General features: G+C 40.9%; 1 protein-coding gene across 4 annotated transcripts in view; it reads left to right on the top strand.

Annotated features, from left to right (window-relative positions):
- The first annotated feature begins 46 nt into the window (after positions 1–46).
- LOC136447291 (ly6/PLAUR domain-containing protein 6-like) overlaps positions 47–17,592 on the top strand; it is a 29,847-nt gene continuing 12,301 nt past the window's right edge. The window contains exons 1-4 of one of the 4 annotated variants that reach the window (XM_066446030.1): positions 47–150; positions 3,584–3,693; positions 11,271–11,489; positions 16,564–16,689. The gene's annotated coding sequence lies outside the window, so the exon portion shown is untranslated. Of the gene's footprint in view, positions 151–3,583; positions 3,694–5,368; positions 5,478–11,270; positions 11,490–16,560; positions 16,690–17,592 lie in introns of those variants that run through there. The other 3 variants (XM_066446029.1, XM_066446033.1, XM_066446031.1) reach the window with 3 other exon arrangements.

Here is a 17,592-nt window from a genome sequence, read left to right as displayed (position 1 = left end):
GTTTCGTTCCTGCGGTCGTTGACCCCGGAAGCACGCTGTCCTGGCGCGTGCCGCGTCAGTTCAAACAGCTGATCGCGCGCATGGCGGAGGCTTTGTAGGATCGGGACACCTCAGGAGACGGTTGGACACCAGTTTTAATACTCGAACCAGGTAAGACCAACGGTTTGACGGTGTCAGTTCACCAATACTGTCTCCTATGACATGCGATTCCCTTATAGGTTGAATATTTTTACCATTTTGTTTAAAATCTGTGAAAAAACAGCGGTGACGACCTCGTGGTCTTGCCCCTCCCCACTTGTCCGTCCTAAAGCCACATGATTGTTCTCACAGTTTTGCGTTGTACAAATATACTACAAACTGCAATTCCCAAGAATGCAAACTGATAGTATCGTAGTTAATATACTATAAAAAGTCACCAAATCTTTCAAAGATATGTAGAGGGTAAAACAGGGTGTTGGAATTGCATGAGAGAGATTACCAAGTATGCAAAGTATGCAACAATGAGAGTCATGGCTAAACATGGCTTTGTTTATGGTTTCAGGAACTTGTAATAGGAAATACTTCATAAACGCAAAAATCGGTAAGAATCGCCACTTTTATGGCCGTGTTTCGCATCACTACAATGAGGAGAAAGGGTTTTGGGGGTGGTCTAAACCAGATTTTTGTGTCGCTGTTGCCCGGTGTAGTTTTGATCAGTTGTTTACATCTTCTTTGCCGACAATCTGTTAGTAAACAGGCGACAGTTTGCATGTCAATCATCCCCGGACTGGCGCCTGCTGCCCACAGAATGGCTCCATTGTCTCTGCTAATTTCCACTTCAAGGCGGCATCATTTTTGTGCCCAATTTTCTCGTCTGGGATCTTTAGGGAGATCCGCTTCCCTCAGTTCCAGAAAACAAAGTCATAAAAGTTGATGGACGCCATGTGTGCGGTCCGTGATCGTAAAGAACTCGTTGTCGCTCGTGGGAGAGTTAATTTCGTTGTAAGAGTTTTTGCAACAACATCAAGTTGACAGTGATGCATGGCTGTTGAAAATTAGCCTCTACCAGGCTCCAGACGTGGCTGGAAAGAGTAGAAATCCGCCCAAAAGACAGATAACATACTAGAGGAGTTGGCCAGCCGATAAAATTATAGTTTGACACGTGCACATCATGCATCAAGACCCTCTGTATTTATCGGCTGGCCAACTCCTCTAGTATGTTATCTGTCTCATGATTTGGCCGATTTTTAGTATCAAATTCTACTCTTTCCAGCCACATCTGGAGCCTGGTAGAGGCACGACAAAATACCTTGTAAAAAATACCTGTTTTTTTTTAAATCAAGACTGTCGTTGTTTCTAGCCTCCATGATAAAATGTCTCTTTTATCTGACTCAAAACAAATGAGCAGAGGGTGGCCTGCAATTTTTCACACAACTTTTATCAGAGGACTGCTAAATGTCAAGTCATTTTAGTGCGAAGTAATAAGACTTTTATGAGTTCCCGACTTGTGAAACATCTGCTAGTTGTCAGCACCCTGCCAGACGATTTCATGGCCGTAGACATAAGTGGATAGTTCAAAGGCTTATAAAACGGATACATTTTTATTGGACCATTTTGAGTTTTAACTACTGCATTCCTGCACTGAGGTATTTATTGGCCACCTACCTTGAATTTCACCAAGGAGCTTTTTAAAACTATTTTAACCTCCTTGGTTGACAACAATACTCTTCTAAATTTGTAACAGATTTTGGCATTGACATTATCAAAATGCATGTAGACTAGACTACATGTATCTCCCCATTCTTGTAAGTAGAAACATGGACAACTACAAATTGCTGTGTCCCCAGGGACATACTGTAATTCTTGAAATTTTCTGGATGGTTTTATAGCAGCAATCTTCTCGGTGACCACTTCACCACGATTAAAACCAATGCAAAAATTTATTTCCCAGTAAGAGTAAGTAACTAAAGTGCTATAACGATCTTAAAAACCACTGTGAACAGTCCAATTTCTCCTTGACTTGAAATTAATTACACAGTACCAGGAAGGATCAGGAGGGACTCAGAGGGAGTAGATTTGGCTGTGTTTGTAAATATTTACAATTTGTTCTTGCTCAGGTCAAGAGTTCGTCTTTTCCTGGTCTGTTCCTCTATCCTAGCTTTTCACTATGATATTGGATGAGATGTTGCTAGTGTGCTAGGCGGTGCTGGCATTTATTTTTTTGGGAGTGCTGATGCATGATTTTCAACAAATCGGGGCTGGGTTCTTTTGCTGGAGAGATCGTTTTGGCCGAAAGCAAAAACAATCTCCAGCAAAAGAACCCAGCCCTGATATGTTAAAAATTGCAAATCAGTGCTCCCAAAAATGTGCGCCCAATCGAATGCCGCCTAGAAGGCCTGCAAATGAGGCTAATGGAAAATAAGAATCAACATCTGCTTGAAGATAAAGCTGTGCTGCATGCAATCGGGTATTCCTCTGCTTTAGCTCAGGGCGTGCGGTAGAGAGACTCGGAGCTATAATAGGTCTGGATTCCAGGCTATTCTTTTTCCAATTCCTGCTGTTTTCTGATGGCTCAGTCACCATCAACATTAGCCACCAGCAGTTTCGCTCGAAAACCTGACTTTCCTGACCTCTTGAACCAGTCCCAGTCCAAACAGGGTGTAAGTAGTAAAGTAGGCAGCTTACCAGAGGATAAGAATAGAAAAAGGAGGGTAAGCTTTAAGGAACACAGGAAGTCTCCACCTACTAGTAAGGTCTCCACCCTAACGAAGCATGGAGTAAGTTGTTGTAAGATGCAAATAAGGAAAAAAAATTGAACAAAACTTGAATTAAAAACTAAAATTATGACATTTTTTATTGCATCATGAATCCATTGCAATTGATTTTTCTCCCCTTCTCTCAAACTTCTACTTATCAAGAACACGAAACTTGCTTCATTTAGTCAAGGAGCTTCAAAGTATAGATCAGATGCATTAATTTTTAGTATAGTATACCTTCTATCAACATAATAAACATCCACAAACAATGCCTTCTCAAGAACAATAGACACAAGTTCATTAGAACTGCCATCACAGACAGTGATTTTGATCTCAAGAACAATTTACAATCCCGACTATTGTGGCCCCCTCACTACAATGGACAGGTACCTTCACTGTGCCAACTTGACCTGGTGACCTCTCCCCTTTGCCTGTTTGTCTATTCACCTTTCTGTAAATATTTAATCTCTCTTTATATATAGAGTAGTCAATACAATACTTAGAGAGTGTTTTCTTTCTGCCAAGGCAAGATTCATACGTCCAATGTCGCTTTTCTTACTTTGAACTATTTTTTATTAATTTATATACCATCTGTTGGTAAATCACTCCCCTAGTTGCTGAAACAAGAGAACAAAAGATGATGTACAATGAGGAGTCACTCGCAGAATCAACAACAATTATCAGCTTTTGTTTCAGTAATTTGCTGTGATATCTTCCCAGCAGGCAGCCCCCATTATCTACAGCGAGCTGAACAAACGCCAAGCTGTTGTCTCCAGACAAACATTTGCATGTTTTGTTCGCGAGAGGCCATGAAATTCTGTCCCGACGTTGATGCTATTCCCCTGTAGGTGTGGAACAAGATTCCTAACTGGTGAAGTGTTGTTGAGAGGGAAGCTTGGATGCCAGATGACCAAATATCCGCTGAGCAAGAACTGAAGAATCTGGAAGTTCATTCAAGGTATTTGTAGACATTTGTTTCTTTCTAGTACTAAGGGTAAAACTTTCAGAGGGTAGGACTGCTTGAACACGCTTGCAGGGAAAACCCTGCAGCTTTTTTTCAGTGCGAAGAAGCAGCTCAAGAGAGAGGGTAGTTTGCAGTTATGATTTGAAAACAAAACTGATTGGTTATCTCCAAAATATAGATTTTTTTACCGCCTGTATTGTACATTGGTGCCTTTTCTTTTGCTGCAAACCTTGCGTGTTCCAAGTCCAACTGTTTGTACCGTCAGAACATTTGATATGCAAACTTTTCTTTCCAATGCTATATCATAACTTTTCAACAGACTTTTATTTCTGGATGGCTAAATACTCCTATGAAAATACATTATTTTGCCAAGACCAAATGATATTATTAGATTTCTACCACAAAGTTTGCAGAAATGTTTGTCAAATGTGAACGCCCTGTTCTATAACAAGCATGTGTAACGTTAGCACCTGTGCCTTTCCCCCACTTCACTGGAATGAAGGACTCCTTTGTAACATTGGCATACCTGTCGCATGTCAACATCCTCTACACTATTGTCCAGTGTCTCCACCTTGACCTACCATGTTTTCATAGCAAGGTTGCTGAAAATGAGGGTGCAATGTTTGGAAACTCCACAGGCTTTGAAATGGAGCCGTTTAATTCAGTTGGTAGAGAAAACTGCCCTCCTACAGAGTATTACCCTTCTCAGTTCAGCATTCAACTTCAACTTGACTGGTTTATATAAAGTGGTAAGGACTCTAAAGGTTGGTGAAAATGAAGGCGCAGTGTTTGGAAACTCCACAGGCTTTGAAATGGAACCGTTTAACATACAGTCGGTAAAGAAAACTACCCTCCTCAGCAGAGTATTAGTACTATTACCCTTCTGAGTTGAGCATTCAACTTGACTGGGTAATATTATGGGGTCTAAACAGATAACACATAAAATGACAGGACATAGAATTATTGGAATGATGGAGCAATCTAGTGTCCATTCCAACATGACATTCTACGTCAATTAATGGTCATTATTCTGAGCCACTGATTGCAGAAGCTATTAACAGAATTTTATGATTCTGATTGATCATCTATTGTATGTTTTAGGCCTGTCTCTGTCGCACTAGAATTCCAGACAGCATCATTCTACTATTCTGGGTTACAGTTAACGCAAATCTTGTTATAATCACCAAGGATTAGTGTTAAGTAATCCCTCTGCAAAGCTGATCCACCCATCGATGGCTCCCTCAAGCAAGTCCTTTGTTCCGTCACAAAGAGTTTCTATAAACTTTGACTGTACGTTTTCTGCAAGTAGACCTTTCAAACAGTTCGGTGAAAGGTGTCCAATGTTCAGGGAAATATTAGCTGTCCGCAGTTGCAGGCTGACCAGTCCGACATAATACCGATCAAATCAAGCAGCGCCAATTAATAAATTGTGTAAATTTTCTCGGTGTTGACGGCATTCACTTCCAGCCCACCGTAGCCACTAAACCAGCGCTCGCACAAGGGCGGATGAATTTCTCATTTAGGTAGAACAAACACGAGTCGGTGACAAGATTTGCGCAGTGGACGGGTCTCACGGCAACTGGCTGTTTGTCGTCGGGATTAAGGTGAGGTCGCCATTGTTCGGCGCGGATGACAGGGATTGATAGGGGCTTGTCAGGTGGGCCGTTTGCAGGTGGACAAGGCGTTTACCTGGGCAGAAGTGCTCTTACCTGTCGAGGGTGGGTTGTATAGCAGTGTTTCTCCGGGCCTTGATCTTGACAACCCAAGCGTGTCATAAGGTAGGGAAGTTTGGCAAGTGCTCTTGAACTTATGAGACTGTATTGTTAGACTGAACATTATGTGCAAGCATGAATTTTTCACAGTAAACTGTTACATACTAAGTGTCTCTAGCTAGCTACTACTTGATCTCACCTGAAATCAAAGATGGTAAGAGTAAGACAAGTTCTCATGACCTTTACTGGTAGTAATGGTCACAGCCTTTCAGGTATAAGATTTATCAACTACTGTACTATTGATTATTGCTTTCTCAGATCAGCTGACAGACAGTATTTTATTGCATGGATGTGGTTAATGTTGTTTGTTGTCCTTGTCTTGGGGAGGGGCTTGAGTCAAGACATTCTCAACTGTAGGCATCTTTTCCTTGAAAGGTATCTTTTGTTGTCCAATCTTGAGCTTGATGCCAACATAGAGCTCACAGAACCATGTTGTTCCAGTGGTTAGCATGTATGCTGTACCGTACTGTAGTATTCTTCTCTGACTGCCTTTGACCTTTTAATCCTCAGAAGTTTTGACCTACTTGCAGCTCCCTACTTGTTACAAGGACTTTGGGAATGACACACAAACAACGTCCTTTAACCTGGGTTGTGCAGAGCATGCCCTTTTCATTTTAGGCCTTAAACGTTACACGGGATGTAAAGAAACCTATAAAACATGGGTTACATGCAACACGCCCTCTTACCTTTTTCGTATACATATAAGCCTAGTGATAATCTACTTAGTGCCTGGTTAGCTGATATTTGTAACTGACAGACTTATTTCAGGGATTACAAGAGCGCTAGTTGTAAGAACGAGCTACGTGCAGTTGATAAGCAATTGGACACCGAACTGCCATTTAACATTAAAAATGTTGTGGTCTCCAATTCAAAGTGTCTCAAACAGATTTAAAGAAGCCAAAGTTAGAAATGTGTGTTTTAGATTGGGCAATGGAAATCTTCATATGGTCATGCAATTACAATGTTTTTCGGCTTTTTTTGCTGCTATCAATGCTACGGTATTCCAAATGGTTTTTGGTGATCCTTCAAGATGTCTGAATTTTGAGGCTAGAAATAACGACATTTGAACACCTGGCCAGGTACAGGAAAGAAGTCAACACCTTAGAAACAGGTTCATTTTGCTTTGTTAACAAACAGAATTATCAACTACCAAGGGTTCATTTACAGCCGTTTTAAATCATTTAATGCAATAAAGCGTATCTTCGGTTGACCTACATGCACCGAAGCTTGGCTGGAGGTTTTGCAAATATTGCCTTGTTGATATTATCTCTGTTGCTGACTTGACTGTACTTGAAGGTTGTGCAGTAACTGTGTTTGCCGCTCAATGGGCTTGTGTTTTGCGGCGTGTGTTTGCAACGGCATTCCACGGTACGTCAGGTTATTGTGTAATGTGTACTTAAAGCTGGCATAGCAAGAGGAACTAAACTCTCAGCTTTTTATACCGGTTGTCGTCGAATGACAAGGGGAATAGGTTCCCGCGTGCTTGCCCTTTCACACAGAAGTTTGCCCGCATCAGGCCTCTATTCTTGTGGTCACATTTGTTTGAACACGGAGTCAGAGATATGACCTGACAAACACATCCCCGGATACCTAACGTTATCAAGGAACGAGTTCCAATCTCGACGCCGTGTCACCGCTGTATTGATCGCATCGCATACCGGGCGCGCTACGGTAAACTTCTCACTAACACCCACAATATGTGTGTACACCGAACAACCCAGGGTCAAGATTGATGATGAGTGGGAAAAAGTGGCCTGTTGGCGAAACAAAAGGCGACCAAGTGCTGAGTAGAAAAAACAGGGCATCCATCATCATTAGCATGACATTTGCCATGGCGATTGTCAGAGTAAAAAGTTATGGACAGCCTTTCTATCTGAACCTCCTCTTTCCGGAGTCATTTAGAAGGACATAATTGCTGTGAACCTTCCGATAACATTCTTGTCTTTAAGTAGCTGCGTTTTTGTAGGAATGGGTCTTTCTTCCGCTCCTCATTTGGACCCGTCAGTCGAATAAAGAGCTGCACCTGCTTTGGGTAATTTGTTCAGAGGGTGTTTAGGAGCACTTCATTGTAAAGGCGGTGTACAATAATGTCTGTTAGAAAGGAAAGCCAGTCAACAAGAGTGGCTCCTTTGTTGCATAAGTGTGTGTAATAGATGTCTGCCCTGTTTTTGTATATGTAGCAGCAATTAAGCAGCGGTAGGTAGGTGATGGAGTAGAGATAGTGTGAAGGTCAACTGGAGGTCAACAGCTACAGCAGGTAGGTTTAAGGGTCTGTATGACATCATGTACAGGGGATCAGATTACAGGCTACACTCATACCCTTGCATTCACGACCAAACCTTGATCATGCTGCAACCATATAGAATCCATGATTCCGTAAACAAAGAAAAAAAAGAAAGACAATGATAGATCCCAGTGGGCGCAGAACCAAGCTGCCAGATTCTGCATGAACAACAGTCTTGGGAGCTTATGTCACCAAACTGAAAACAGGACTACAGTAGATAACGGCCACTCCAAGACAGAAGAAGAATGTCCAGACTATTACTGAAAACGCCGAAGGGCAGTTATACTGGCTAATTATATACAGATACAGAAGCCTCAGAAATTTGCATTATACTAAGTTTGCTTCGCAAGGCTGTACTTCAAAGTTAGTAATAGAAGTAAGAAGGGTAAAGCAATTGAGGTGAAGCATGATGCTTCTTCAAGTAGCTACATGTAGTGGTAGTGCAATATGACTTCGTGACGGCTCATATTTTTTTGGCCAAGCTCGCCAGGTCACCTGTACTCTTCTTGATAAGTGTGCTTGGTTTTAAGTTAGAAGACTGCCCAGAGCCTGGTGTAGAGGCTAAGCCGAGCTGTGGTTCCGCAGGGCAGGGCCTGGTGTAGAGGCTAAGCCGAGCTGTGGTTCCGCAGGGCAGGGCCTGGTGTAGAGGCTTAGCTGAGCTGTGGTTCCGCAGGGGTTAATGGGACAGGCTCCTGTTTGCCCTAGCCGCTGTGGGTCAGCAGCAATGAAAGGAGAGTTTTCAACCGGGCTGTTCTTAGACCACCGAGCAGTGATAGACGAGAAGCATAACACCTGATTACCTGTTCTTTCACATACTTCATAGGCTAGGAAAACTTGAAGCATTTTGAAGCAAAGTAAGAAGTCTGGTAATGTTTATATCATGATGCATCCTCCAAAGACTCCCTCGTGTATTCTTGTGTAGTCTTCTTCCAAACGGTCGTTTTTCTGTCAAGTGCATGCTTGTCTATCTTTGTTTTGCATTAAGGTTATGCCACTGACAAATCTTGGTGATTACCATAACACAAAAACCTACATTCATACCTCAATTTACAGATACTGTAAATTATAGAATTTCTTCTCGAATCGTTTCAAAATTCAATTTGATACATGGAGTTAACTGCTTGCCATGGTACAATAGAGTCCTGGCACAGGTTGTTATTGCCACTTTTTCAATGTGCAAGCATTTATTATTTGCCCGTAGCGTGAATCATCGTTATTTGGAGACCTTCAATGCTCTGCTGTTGTGTACACAGGGTAGATTAGCCATATCAACCCTGACAGATACCTTGGGACAACACATTAGTCTTGTGTTCTTATACTTATATTGTCAAGTACTGGAAAATGCTTTGTGTGAGCTAGCTTTGAGCACTGGTTTTTGTTTGGAAATTGTTTTTGTTTGGAAAATATTCTATCGCCAAAGAAACAAGTTTGTCAAGTTAGAAAATGTAAGATTGTGTTCAAAATCTCAATCATCCTCTGTGAAAATTCTTAACCTTTTGGTAACGTAATCGTTTTTCAGGGGCAAATACAAAGTCAAACATACGTGTGTTTACAAGTAAACAAATAGACAGGTCAACCGAAGAGCAAACTCAAGACTTCAAGGACTCTATCTTGCCGTTCCCGGCTGCAAATGGTTCACACTTTGCTTGATGACATGTCCTCACCGAAGCAAACTCATGTCCATCCTCCGAGCGAAGGACAACGAGTCAAACAAGCCTTAAACACAATCTTTTCTAGACACGTTTGTCAGCAGTTGTGCGGTTATCGTTGGCGTATCAGTGAGTTGACCTTGCATGGATGATTTGGAGAGAACAGTTGGTTGTTGGTGGCAGTAGTGAGAGTAAAGAAGGCTATGTCAGCACCATGGACAGGCACTCTTTAAAGACCTTGACTTGTTCATGCAAGCTACAGTTTTTGTACACCGCCTCTCTAGTGTAACAAAGAGTTTCTTCTGGACTACAAGAACACAAAATGACATAGAAAGAATCCTTTGAGGACAAAGTCAACTACATATTCTGTCACTGTGGACAACACTGAACAGCTTATACACGGATTTGAGTAGACAAGGTCTTTTCTAAACTCACAGCAGTCAGGATTTCATTAGTTTTCTCTTGTAAATAGACAAGGGTTCAGTTTTCTGCAATGCTTTCCTGTTCAATTTGTCATTCATTTATCTAAGATCTAATTCATACCAGTGCCAGTATCGGATATCTTCCCTTTCAACTGGAATAAAGCCTGAGTGTTTTCAAAGGATAGAAGCTTTCTCAGCTCTGCTTTTCTAGACGTATCATCTTTGCTTTTGTTCCTGAAAATCCAGTATTTCTTTTTACAGAAATATAACACCACACCCTCCCCAATGAACAAAATATTCCCTCAACAGCTATATCACATATCAACAGTACGCGGTTACGCGTTGTTTCTGTACTTCTACATATCATCAGGCATCAGCCGCCTTAATCCTTTGTTGATAGTGCTGTAGAAAGAATAGGTTTCCGGGGCTTGACACCAACTCACAAGGCATAAGGCACTGTTATCTTTCCAAGGAAATCGGATTATGCTAAAGCCAGGTTGGGATAGTTTTTGCTACGATCGACATGCCTTATACTGGGGTCCAAAGATAAACTATTAGATGTCACCAATACGAGCACTGGTGCAGAAAACCATGTGCGTTTTCTTCTTCTGTGGTCATATTTATTGATATAACTTTTATTAAGCAAATGATTTGTTTGTCTTTCATAAGCTTTTTAGGCTTATGTGACTCTTGCACTTTGTTTTTTGCACAAATTGCTTCCCAGTTTTTGCGCAAATAGATAAATAAACAAGATTTTTTTCTTCAAAATAAGCTAACTGGTGATAAGGGATTGCATTGTCTTTAGCCATTTGTTACTTTGGAAAAAAAGAAAAGTGTCTTCACAATGTGATATTCAAGCAATATGTCTGATCAGTATTCTTGGAATTTTCCGTGTGAACCAGGTGTTACAGCAAGTCCTACAGATGTACTATTATGACAAGTTTGGGCTGGTTTCCATGACGAGTATCAAAACACGACTCCACAGATGACCAGTCGTGTCGCCTGGAAGAGGCTATCCACCTGTGAGAGTACAGGAACTAGCGACGCCTGTTGTCTCCAAGTCAAAATCAAGAAGATTTTTATCTTTCCTACATCCTGGAAGAAGCATCCTTCATGCTTTATAAAGTGGATGGTGTTGCCTTGATTTGTCTGTAGATGTTTAGAAAAACAAAACTGACTTCTTTCTTCTCCAGTTGTTGGACTTGCTTTGTTTAGAATATTGGATTAATCAATGTGTGCAATGAAACCTTTTACTTTTGTTTAAAGGTGTTTGGAGGGATTAAGATGAAATGCTCTTATCCCCTCATCAAGCTCTGGATAATCTGGTATATTCCTTGAATGGGGAAAGAGTTTTCGGAAATGTCAGATGCCACGGGTTGGCTGGTGCACTCATGTAGCGGTTTCCCTTCACCACTCGACCATAAGTCAATATTTTTCTTTTCAGGAGCCGAGCCCACTTGTCCCAGCATTCCTCTGTCAGAAGCACCCGCAAAGACAAAAGGTGATCGGATTTCCCGCGCCAGAGAGGGCATTCACCGAAGGTTCCACGTGAAAGATTACACGGCAGAACTGTCCATTGTGACCCTCAGCACCCAGCTGTGATAACGGAAAAGGACCCTTGTTGTCGGCTACTGGCGGGGGGGCTCTACCACATTCTCCACAGGTAAATACACCTGTATATCACATTTTCTCTTTCCTCCTTCAAACAACTCCACCATAAATTTACATCTTGTTAGTTTTCTGTTTCACCTTACCACTCTTTTCTCATCTTTTCAAGCACCCAGTTAATTTTAGTACTTGGTGTATCTGCTTAGCAACATACTGCTGTAGCAAACTACCTCCCTAAAATTTGGTATATCCCAACAACATACAAGGCCTGGTGTAAGAGCACTTGTTTTCATTCCAAGAAGGGGGAAGGTAGATCGCAGGTAAGGTAGCCTTTCCTTAATCTTAGTTTCCTCTTGTTTTAATCTCTTATTTCAATATCCATCTAGTTTATATCGTTGTAAGTGATTTTTACTTACAAAGTTACATCATTATGAGTGTAATATGTCCTCTGAAGGAGTGCATATTTTCGGTCTATTTGAACACAAAAACATGGTACTTCACAGTCAAGTTCCCTGCCTGGCACAACTCTTTGATAGCTTGAAAGTATTGGGTTTATTTAAGTTTTAACGGACTGTAGCAAACAATAGGTCAGTCTTCGGCATAGCTTTGAAAGGCCACAGTCTTGGAATTTTTGTTCAGACCTTAGCGCCATTCCTTTGGCTGGAGGTGTATAATCTGGGCACCAGACATTGGCACTCGGAGGAAAACATGGAAAACTACTTTCCAAGCAGAGGTTCGGCTAGCTTTGCGACATAAAGAAAACGGGACAAAACAGGAAGCCTGACAAAAACGCCTAAAAAGATGTGAAAAACAAGTCAGAGGCAAACCTCTGCTTGGAGAGTAATGAAAGCTACTAGTAGTCTCCAACCAGACCCAATGGATTGCAAAGACCATATCCAACTGGAAGAAGGAGCTTGTAATGCAATCCAAGGTCCTTGGGTTGCAAAACGTACTTCCTCTGCCAGTTTGATACGGTCTTGATGCAACCTATAGACCTTCTTGGAGATCAAGCTACTGGTACCAAGCAGTTTTCCTCCATTGAATTAGTATTAGCTGATCATGCAGCTTGTAAACTTGGGTGTAAGTTTGTAGACTGGCTGTCACTGGCACCTAGGTTAGCTGTTCCGGGGAATAGTTTGATAGTTTGCTGCTTCCCAAGGAGGTTTAAAATTGTGAGCCTCCTCGGTCTTCCCTAGCAAATGCTTCAAGCACGATTGGACCTGGGACAACATAATGTTCTTAGATGGACCAGTTGCTGTGACCCAAAATTTTGAAAGTTGTTTGAGATGCACTACTTGTATATGTATTCTTCTTGGGATACTGGGAAAAGGCTTGCTTATATGGAGATGAATCAAAGCTATTAGAGAAAAATACCTTGCTGATATTTCTTAAAAATGCACACTATAGTGTAGTCCCAGAACAAGTTCATAAGTCTGCTGTGTTGCAGTGTTGACACATATGGTTTGATTGGAGGGATCTTGAGGTCTTATCTCAAATCTGTTATCTTGACCATGAGGGGCTAATGGCCACATGCTGAACTTCCTCTGTTGGCAGGAGGCATCAGCAGGAGGTCTTGATACACACATGTCCTGGATGATGGGCTCATACAGAGCCGCAGCTTGTCAGGAATACATGTACATGTCCTACTCTCCAAGCAGAGGTTCGGCCCCGGCTGGGTTTTGACATGTTTTTAGGCATTTTTGTTGGGGTGTCTATTTTGTCCCATTTTCTTCATGTCGCCAAGCTAGCAATATGAAGAAAATGGGACAAAATAGACACCCCAACAAAAACGCCAGAGCCAAACCTCTACTTTGAGAGTATACATGTCGTTGCACTGTCAGAGTTTTGAATCCATATAATGATATATACAGTGGAAGAATTGAAATACATGTAAATTCCAAATTCATTAGATAAGTTGACTCCTACCTGGCGGAAGACTATTTCTACTCTCCAAGTAAAGGTTGGGCTCCGGCTTGTCTTTCAAGGCATTTTTGTCTACTTGAACTAGTAGTACTTGTCGAACTGGCACATAAAATGAAGACCTGACAAAATAATAAGCCCGAAAAAATGCCTAGAAAGACGTCAGAAACATGCCGGAGCGTAGCCTCTGCTTGCAGAGTATCTGTACAGGCCTGACTCTGCTCTACTCATAATTTTACTGTTGAGAAAGGGCAAAGTCTTGTAATAAAACAACAGCAGGTCTTATCTTTAACTACGAACCCCTCAGACCATGAAAAGAAAGCCCTAGTCTAATAAAACAGCATCTTCAAGAGGCCATGGTATACACCTTTCTAATCTCCAAGCAAACAAAGAAGATGCACCATACTGATGAGACTCAGATATTGTAGCTATTTTTCCATAGCCATCTTTTCTGTAGAATATTTGAAAAGGGCACAAACGGGTCAAATTCTTACACCAGATCTCTTCTTTCCATCTGTGATTTTGGAATCCTGATGTTGTGATGACATTGCAATAGCACCAGACTGGAAAACTTAGCACTTGTGTCTGATGGCCTGACTCCCATATGGTTCCTGTGGTGCAAATCCCAATAGCAGCTGACATTGCAGCCTCAGAAGAAGATGGATGTTTCTTTGATGGTCTCTGAATGGCTTCCAACTGTTTAATCTGGTTGAAACTATCTGATCCCCATCAATGTAGCAACAGGGGATCATCCCCTATAATCTCCATGTAGCACTCATCAAATTACGCACTTCACTGTGTTTGTGAGGAGCAGGCATCGATGGAGGAATTTTTGCAAAAAAATCTTTTGCCAAGCTGGTTGCAAAACAACATGTGCTCATCTTGAGGAAAAGTGAGGGCATGAAATTCCTCATTCCTCATTGTAATTTGTACTGTCTCCCAACGTACTGCTGTAGAAAATCATGTGTAAAAACAGAGAAAAAATAGTAGCACTGAAAAAGATTGTAGAGGATGGCAAGATGTCTTTCTCTTCAATTGATGAATTTTAAAGATTTTGTGCTGTGCACATGATTAAAATCTTACGTGGTGTTTCTAAGCATCTTGAACTACTGGTTCATTGTATCATTGTATAAGAAAAGCTTTAGTATTAATTGACAATCTCCGTTATCAGTCAATCAATATCCTCCTCTATTACTGTTTACTGAGTTGAAGAAGTTTTGTAATGATATCTCTATCAATGCTTTCCTAAACAATTGGGTTGGATTCACATCAGCTTTCAGATCACCTTTTTGATCTCAATTTCATGCTTGTTTGTCCCTTCAAAGCAGCCACAGTGTGACTCCCACCTCTGGGATCATTTCCCAATGGCTACCTGCTGTCTCTAGATTGAAATCTTAGATTCTCATCACTTCTGACAACATTTCTCTCTTCTTTCAACTACTGGAATCACCCTGGTATTCAATTACATGCTTTCTTGGCACTGCTTGCCTTCAAATTGATTTTTACTGTATGTCTTGAAACTTTCGCAGTGGTTTTATTTTCGCAGTGTCACTTTGAATATTCATTTCCAGTGTATCACTACTATACTACAAAATTGTTATAACCGTGAATCTAAGACACTGCGGAAAAAACTTTTAGTTAGATGACATTTCTCACATCTTGCTTGGTATCCATTCTTTTCCAGCTTATGTCCTCTTCCTTGCTCTCCAAGCAGAGGTTAGTGGAGAAGATTGTGATCCTCTGCCCCGTTTATTGCCAACAAAAAATTGGGCAGAGGATAAAAAGATCACAATCTTCTCCACTAACCTCTGCTTGGAGAGTACTCTTCCTAACAAGCCGTAACTTGGATATTTTCATAATCTCTAAAGTATGATGAATCAGTCTTTTTATTGTGTTGGTCTTTTGTGACGTCTGTCCCAAAAAGCATGCACCTCTAGAGACAGACGTAGAATCGCAGATTGGCAAGCTGTACTGTAAATAACAAACCTGTTTGTTGTTCTTTTCTAATGGCACCATCCCAGTATTTCCACAACTTCAGGGGTATGAGAAATATGCACTCTAATCTGTTGTTCTTGCCTCCTTTGTGATACTGAGACATACATATGTATTACTCCTACTGGTGTTTATCTTATGATCATTGGCACAGTGAGAAATTGTGTATTCCAAGTTGTGTATGATGGTTGGTGAAGTCAACAAATATAAGTTAACAAATATAAATATGAGAATTTGTTTAAAATTTAGAACTGCTAAGAAACGACTATTTCTTTGAACTGTTCCTTCTATAAGTCTCTGGACAGCATGATCTAGGCAAGGACATCATATATAATGTCCTTGATCTAGGTGCACACTTAGGTTGGGAGCTAAATCCTTAGGCTATGAAAATTTAATGTTTCTTATGCATTCATCAGATTTAATGTTTCTTACAATATGGATGAATGCACAAGTCATGCTCCCATGATATCTTCTTTATGGCTCAATTGACAGCCATTTTTTCCAACGGTAGCAATTAAAAATCAACTAGTGAAATAGTCATAAATCTATTCAATACACATCTTCAGAATCGTAATCGGTGAACTGTTCTGGAGTTAAATGAACTGAAATGAAATGAACTGAAATGGATTAGCAAGGACATTACATAATGTCCTTGGGATTAGGATAGAAACCATCAGGCCAGCTACATGTACAATGGATTATCCTCAAGATTTTGCTTGATCTCTTGCACCAGACTGCTTGACAGGTTGATATATGTCTGTCACCTGTTAAAAATCTGTCTTCCAGCCCTTTGATGTTTTCAGACACAATCAATTTCATACAAGATCAAAGCATCCTCTCATTAGCATAAAAGTGGAGGCATTATTCTCCCCCATTGTGTGAAAAGTAGCTGGCTCCACTTCAAAGGGCTGGCCACTCCCAGAAGTTGCAGGACCGGTTCTGATTGGCCAGGGGTTTTGAATGGACCCATCAGATTGGTTGGATCCACTTGTGAAATCATAATTAGACTGATAAAGCTGTGAACAACCAGTTGTAGTCTGGCAAGTGAAATACACACACAGGGCCAGTGCTTCTGCCAGAGGACAACAACAACGCAAAGGCAGAGACCATTCTTTTCTTGTTGGCACAAGTTCTACCTGGAAGCTCTTTGATGCCAGCCTTACTGTTGGTTTTATGATCAAGACAACTGAGTGTTTGTTTTGCCATTTTGTTAGCAGCTCCTGAAGGACTGGGTATATAAAGGAAGAAGTGTGCCGCAGACCCTAGATACTCGTGAGACAGTACGAGAGGGGTGAACACAAGGAACTACAAGCAAGCTGAACTGGAATCTCTCAACACTGAATGTAAGTACTTAACAGTTTAGTTCAATTTGTAGTATACTATGGTGTTAGCTTCTGTGTCACATGGAAAATGAGTTGTGTAGTTGTTTTTTTATGTTTGTTCATGCTCTTATTCATGATAACACACATAATTTGCAACTGGGCTTGTAGACATGCGAGTGGGATTCGGATTTATTTTCAGTTTAGCCATTAATGCATCAGGTTAAATAGCCAGTAGATGAATCCCATTATGGCAAGAAAAACAGCTTTGAAACCCAAAGACTAACAGGAAACAGCTAAGACCAGTACAAGAGGAAAACTTCTGTAAACTGTTGTGACAAAATCTGATTTTGATACCATGTTTGGAGAGACTGTGTATACATGTAGGTGAAGATGCTTGAACAGTCAAATCCCATCTTTCCTGTTTAGAGAGTTCCCAGGTTGTTTTGTAACCAAGAAAATTGCCTTGTTGTATTTGGTCATCCATGCAAGATGGATAAAATGCTCAAGATGGTGCCAAACTGGCTGGAAACAATGATGTAAACAAAGTAGTAGTAGTGATATAGCCATTATATTTATCTCACCAACTTTCAAGATAAACTACTTTAACTAGCATCACATTTCAGCTTAGTCTAAAGAGGACTAAAATGTTTGCTTTGGAAATTATCTTACCAGAATCAAAATAATTGAAATACTTTTTAAAGTGTTACTTAGTGTTCCTGTTTCAAAGGTGGTCAGTTTTAGCCTTTGGCTGTAACAGCCGAAAATCGGGGTCTGGAATTCAGCATCTGTCAATCAAAAAAAGTGACTACAGGGGTCTCCATTGATCCCTGGATTAGGCCTGTACCATTATTAATTGTAGGGAGGTTGCTAAAATGTATTAATTTTTTAGACTAGAACATTTTCTGGTATCTTCTTTTCTGAGTT

The sequence above is a fragment of the Branchiostoma lanceolatum genome, chromosome 13, assembly GCF_035083965.1.
Source record: "Branchiostoma lanceolatum isolate klBraLanc5 chromosome 13, klBraLanc5.hap2, whole genome shotgun sequence".
Taxonomy (NCBI): Eukaryota; Metazoa; Chordata; class Leptocardii; order Amphioxiformes; family Branchiostomatidae; genus Branchiostoma; species Branchiostoma lanceolatum.
Note: the sequence above shows the minus strand (reverse complement) of the source record. Positions and strands in the feature narration are given on the sequence as shown.